This window comes from Hemicordylus capensis, chromosome 2 (assembly GCF_027244095.1).
Source record: "Hemicordylus capensis ecotype Gifberg chromosome 2, rHemCap1.1.pri, whole genome shotgun sequence".
NCBI classification, from domain to species: Eukaryota; Metazoa; Chordata; class Lepidosauria; order Squamata; family Cordylidae; genus Hemicordylus; species Hemicordylus capensis.
In genome coordinates, this window is record NC_069658.1 from 117,944,273 (window position 1) to 117,950,272 (window position 6,000).

The following is a 6,000-nucleotide window of genomic DNA, read 5'->3' on the forward strand; positions in this document are numbered from 1 at the left end:
CAGTAAAAGAAGGAAATATAATTTAAAATAGAGCACACACACCATTTGGAGGAGCACTCTGATTCCATCCAAGTAATCAGCCTTCAGGCTCTATTTGAAATGGCCACGAGAGAAATCTCCAGTCTGGCTTTGTGTGGCTGTTACATAGTCCATGGGCCATTTTAGAGAAAGATGCATAGGTAGGCCTCTCTGTCTCTGTTTCTTTTCCTCAGAGCTCCTTTCCGGAAGTCTTTCCTTCAGCCCCTTCTTCACTTGACAGCTCAAAACACTGTCCAGTTTATTTGTCACAGCACCATGTTTCCTTTCTAACTAGGCTTGCCATCCATTCTCCATTTCAAAGAACAGATCTTTATTTAGCATTAACATGTACCTGTTCTTTATCAACTTTATAAAGAATGCTGTTTGTTCTATATTTTCAGCACCGAGGTAGGCCAGTCACTGACTGCAGTGAACACATAATGAAGAGGCTGTTCATGTTGCAGGCCTTTAGAAAGCAATCTTCTTCAGATTGCACTCTGGTACTACAACTCCAAAAATGAAGCTTGCTTTTGGAGCCAAAAATTCACCTTTGCCCCTGCAGGTGATACGAAGAGGCTGGGCCTTACAGAGCAGAGAGCAGCCAGGCCTGTGAAGGTGTGGCCCATTCTGCAAAAGTCTCTCCCTAGAAATGAACAGGCTGTCTGTTGTCATGGCTTGTTCTTCCTCCAGCAAAAAAAAGGTAGACGAATTCAAAAATATTGTGAAGAATGGGGAAAGGAGTTCTGCTGGTTGTCTAAACCCTAAAGTGCATGATAATGCTTTGAAAGCCCAGTGAAATATATGCAGCAGAGGCTTTTCAGTTTTGCATGATGGAGTGTGTGAGATGAAACAGCATGCAGCTAAAGAAAGTCACATTCGCAACATTCGAATGAGGGGCCAAAATCAAGCCATATCTAAGTTTCTAATTAATGAAAGTTCATCAGAAGCTAATAAGGTATCTCTTTTTATCATCTCTTGTTGTACCAATTAAATAAAAGAGTAAAAGAGATTTGAGTGTCTCTCTCTGGTGACAAAACTACTTTCACTTTATATGAAAAATGTTAAGAACACTAGTATTTCATTTATGCTGTTAATATGTGTATATTGCTGAGCCTGGGTGGTTGCAACAAGATTCCTTGTTCTGTTTATTCATTAAAACCTTTGTACCCTGCCTTTCTAGCAAGCTATTCAAGGCAACTTCCAATACCAAAATTGTACAAATATGGAGTAACCAAAAATACTGCAAGGAGTAACTAAAAATACTTGTGGAAAGGAAGAGATGCTCTCTAAGGGCAAAAAACAACTTTAATTCAACCTGCTATCTGTTTTAAATGTGTTGTATTATCAGCTATGTTGCTTTCATATAGGCTGCTTTTCAAAATTGCTATTGTCTATTATGGGGTAGCATTCCAACAAAGTTACTGAGAAGCACACTGAGAGCACTGAGAGTTATCTTTACTACTGTAAGGCCGATAGATTTAAATGGAACTTAGTTATGGCTAACAGTCTGAAATCTACCTGTGAATTTTAGAACAAATTGCTTAGAAAAGCAGTATATATTAGATAAATCTAATACATTAATACATTACACTACTAATAAATTATTGTTCATGTTCTGACAAACACACGTCATTTTATTAAGCTTTTAGTGAAGCTGTTCTCATGTGCAGCCTAACCCAAGCTAAAGATGCCAGTGTGGTTAGGTTGTGCATGAGAACTGCCGGGATTGGGCCTGATCCCAACCACCTAGGCTGTGCCACTCAGCCCGGCTTTTTAGCTTACCCCCAGCTACCTGTTTGTGTGTGATCACAGGCTCCTTCCAAACCAGCTGCACACAGAGACGGAAGCCTAGAGTGCCCATCTTTCATCCCAATGTGCATCACTTTACACTTGCCAACACTGAAGCGCATTTGCCCTTTTGTCGTCCACTCCCCCAGTTTGGAGAGATCCTTTTGGAGCTCCTCACAGTCTGTTTTGAATTTCACTACTCAAAAGAGTTTGGCATCGTCTGCAAATTTGGCCATCTCTCTGCTTATCCCTACTTCTCGATTATTTATGAATAAATTTAAAAGCACCAGTCCCAGTACAGAGCCCTGGGGGACCCCACTTCTTACTTCCCTCCATTGCGAAAATTCTCCGGTTTTTTTCTTACCCTCTGTTTCCTGTCTTTCAACCATTTAGCAATCCACACATGTACTTGTCCCCTTATCCCATGACTGCTAAGTTTCCTCAGGAGTCTTTGATGAGGAACTTTGTCGAGAGCTTTTTGGAAGTCCAGGTATACTATGTCAACTAGATCACCTTTATCCACACACTTATTGACACTCTCAAAGAACTCTAAAAGTTTTGTGAGGCAAGATTTACCTTTGCAAAAGCCAAGCTGGTTCTCTCCCAGCAGGGCCTGTTCTTCTATGTGCTTTACAATTTTATCCTTGAGGATGCTTTCCATCAATTTTCCTGGAACGGACGTTAAGCTAACTGGCCGGTAATTTCTCGGATTGCCCCTGGATCCCTTTTTGAAAATTGGTGTTACATTTGCTACTTTCCAGTCCTCTGGTACAGAGCCTGATTGCAGGGATAAAAGTTATATATTTTAGCAAGGATTTCACATTTGAGTTCACTGAGGACTTTTGAATGGATGCCATCTGGCCCTGGCGATTTGCTAGTTTTCAGTTTTTCCAGACAGTTTTTGTTCTCTTCATTTGGACAGGCCTTCCAGTTCTGGAAGGAATTCTTCTTCCCTTTTATGGCTTCCTTGACATTACCTGTTAGACATGATGGCATCCTTCTGGACTTAGTGGTACCTTTCCTCCTTTGGGATATACAATCTAACTGGGCTTCTAGTATTGTGGTTTTAAGTAAACTCCGTGCATTCTGGAGCAAAGTGACCCTCCTGATTTTTCCCTTTTAGGATTCTTTTCACCATACTCCTCATTTTGGAGAAGTTTCCTCTTCTGAAATTCAAAGTGTCTTTGTTAGACTTCCTTGGTGATTCTCTCCCTGCATGTATGCTGAATTCGATTGCACTATGGCCACTGTTGCCTAAAAAGTTGATGACACTGACATCATGCACCAGGTCCTGGGTGCCACTTAGGATTAAGTCCAAGGTTGCCTTCTCTCTGGTTGGAGAAGCTCATATGTAAATAATAATCTTTTAAAAGATACAAATAGGCAAACTTGGCCCTCCAGCTATTGTTGAACTACTACTCCCATCATCCCCAGGCACGATTTATTGCCCACACCTGGCCTAAGAGCATATCCACACTACGGATATAAATGGAAGAATAACAGTCATTCCCTCTTTCTAGCAGGGGAGAATTCCCAAGGAACTTGGGATTGTAGTACTGCAAGGGTGGCCAGAGATCATTAACAAACAAAAAGCCTTAGCACAGTCACAAAATTACAGTTTCTCTCTGTGTGTGCATATATACAGGACTAATGTAGACAGGGCCTGCAAGCTTTGGGTTTAGATGCAGGAAATTCTAACTGCAATCTTTGCTCTGCAATAACTTAGCTTTAGGTACATCAGTTGACAAGCTAAAACTACTGCTCTAAGCTTCCATCAGGAAGGATGGGAAACAAACTCACAAATTATCATCACTATGTATTGACTAATTTCATATATTATGTTTTTCAGGTGTACAACTGAAGTGACATAAACCACTTTATGTACATTTGTACATCATTTATACACCACATTTGTAGTGTATGGAAGTTTTAAAATCTAAAGTGTAAATCAGACAAATATGGAAACGAATATTGTATGTGCTCCAACTATCCCTGTTTCCTGGTAACTGTCCCTGGTAAAGTATCTTCTTTATATATAATTTGCTAAGGCATACCCATGACTAGTCCCTTATGTGGCAGCTCTTGCCAAAGTTTGGAGAGCTACCTGATAGGATAATGATGGGGATGGGCGGGGGGAAGAAAATGGTAGCAGCTGGCGGGCCCAGGAGTTAACGGTGGTGGCCAGGAAAACGACGGTGCCATGGCAGGGAAGAGAATGCAGGGATGGCTGGCAAGCCGGTGGGCGGGCAGAGAGGAAACGGCGGTGGCAGGTGGAGGAAGGAAGGAAACAGCAGCGCAAGTGGGGGCGGAGAGGAAGGAAGGAAACAGCAGCAGAGGTGGGCTGGGGGGAGGGGGGAAGGAAACAGCTTGTCTAATTGATTAACTTGTTTAATCGATTTCAGTGGTGCTTAGCTGTAACTAACTTGTCTGAATGTTGTCCAGTGTTTTCAAGTCCCTCTATTATATTAATTCTCCTGGGTGTGCCTTGGAATATGCATCCTGGCACCCAGCTGATTGGCTGGCAGCGGAGGTGCCTGATTGGCTGAGATGCACCCAGAAGATTTGGCCTGCTGGGTGACCGTGGAGGCGAGGCGGCGGCAGCAGTGGTTGTAGCGGCCCAGCCACAGAGGCAAGGCGGCGGGCTGCAGAGGTGAGGTGGTGGCGGCCTGGCCACTGTGGCGGCAGACCAGGCCGCGGCGGCAGCACCTCGGCTGCCGCGGTGGCACTCTTATCTGGCAGCCTGGGCCCGGCCGGAGACTGGGGCAGGTGGGGGGGGGGTAGAGGTAGCCGGCCCCAAAGAGCGCACAGATGTTCTGTGTGGGGGTCGGCTAGTTTTTAACTAAAAGGCCTAGTACCTTCTTAGCTTTTAAATCAGTGGAGCATAGGCTCCTGTAAAGTAAACAAATCAGCACACAGGAGGTGTAGCATCTATAGTAAGATGTGTCTCAAGATGTATCTCAAGCAGTGATCCTTATTATTTACTTTTGGATGTTACAAATATTATCCTGTTTTTATCTGTGAAATGTTGATTATTATGATTCAGTCTGTGGGTGGCTCCTTACTGTGTGAGCACCATGCATACCTTGATTTATTAAATGGCACTTGCAGCCTTGGTAAGTTACTATTTTTCAGCATTATCTACTCTTCATAAAATTATTGTCAGACTAAAACACTAGTCTGAGCTTCCTGTAGAAAAACACAAAACATAAACAGTTCAACTACTGTTGTTCCTCACTTAAAGAGGCTGTTCTCATGAGCAGCCAAGCCTGTGGTTAGATGTCCATAAGAACTACCGGGATCCACATGGATCCTGGTGCTGCCGCAGTGCCAAACCCAGCTTACACAGCTGGCTTTTAGCTGGGGTTAACGGAGCGAGCGCACCACGGGACCAGTCCAGGATCGTTTTCGGGGAAGGTAGACTTAACTCTGCCTTCCCCAGCCCACCTGAATAGTGGTGTGAAAGGCCCTAAAATGTTGTTAGTGGAGCATGTTTCTCATAAGATAGTAACTCATGGGTATGTGTTACTATCTTGGGCCATTTGTGTATGACTGGACCTCCTGTAACTAGAAATCCTTTAACAACTTCTCCTTCAATATGTTAGTTTAATTACCATTACAAATATTTTAATACTGTGACAAATTGCTGTCTCTTAGACCTGGTTCACACGAAATGCCAAGCAATGCTTTTTGCACTATAGAAATAATGGTCCCTATGCACCTGGCTCCACTTCCCCTTGTAAATCTCTTTAATTAGATACTTCCTGACTTGTGGCAAACCATAGTTTGCCGTAAACATCCATACCAACGAACTATGGCTCAAACCCTGGTTTACAAACTTCATTTTCAGGGCAAGTGCAAACCATAGTTTGCTGGTTTGGATGTAATGGAAAATGCAAACTAGGAAGTAATTAAGCAGAGCACATGAAGAGAGGAGCGGGGACACACAAGTACAGGGTACATTCCTCTGGTTTAGTGCTACCCTGTTTCCCCGAAAGTAAGACCTACCCCGAAAGTAAGACCTAGCAGTAATTTCTGATGTACCGCTAATTGCCCTAGTGCATTTTTGGGGGCTAAAATTAATATAAGACACTGTCTTATTTTCGGGGAAACACGGTATGTGTGAACCAATTCTTATCCCTGAATATCATGTAACTCTTGGTCATTTTCAGTTAATGGAGTTGGTGGTTACATCTA

The 6,000-nt window shown here is 43.1% G+C and overlaps 1 long non-coding RNA gene across 3 annotated transcripts in view; it reads right to left on the reverse strand.

Annotated features, from left to right (window-relative positions):
* The window catches only part of LOC128345749 (uncharacterized), a 78,814-nt gene extending 78,152 nt beyond the window's left edge, over window positions 1–662 (reverse strand). For all 3 annotated transcript variants that reach the window (XR_008316623.1, XR_008316624.1, XR_008316625.1), the window contains exon 1: window positions 43–662. This is a non-coding gene — a long non-coding RNA (uncharacterized LOC128345749). The remainder of the gene's footprint in view (window positions 1–42) is intronic.
* Between the last annotated feature and the right edge of the window lie 5,338 nt (window positions 663–6,000).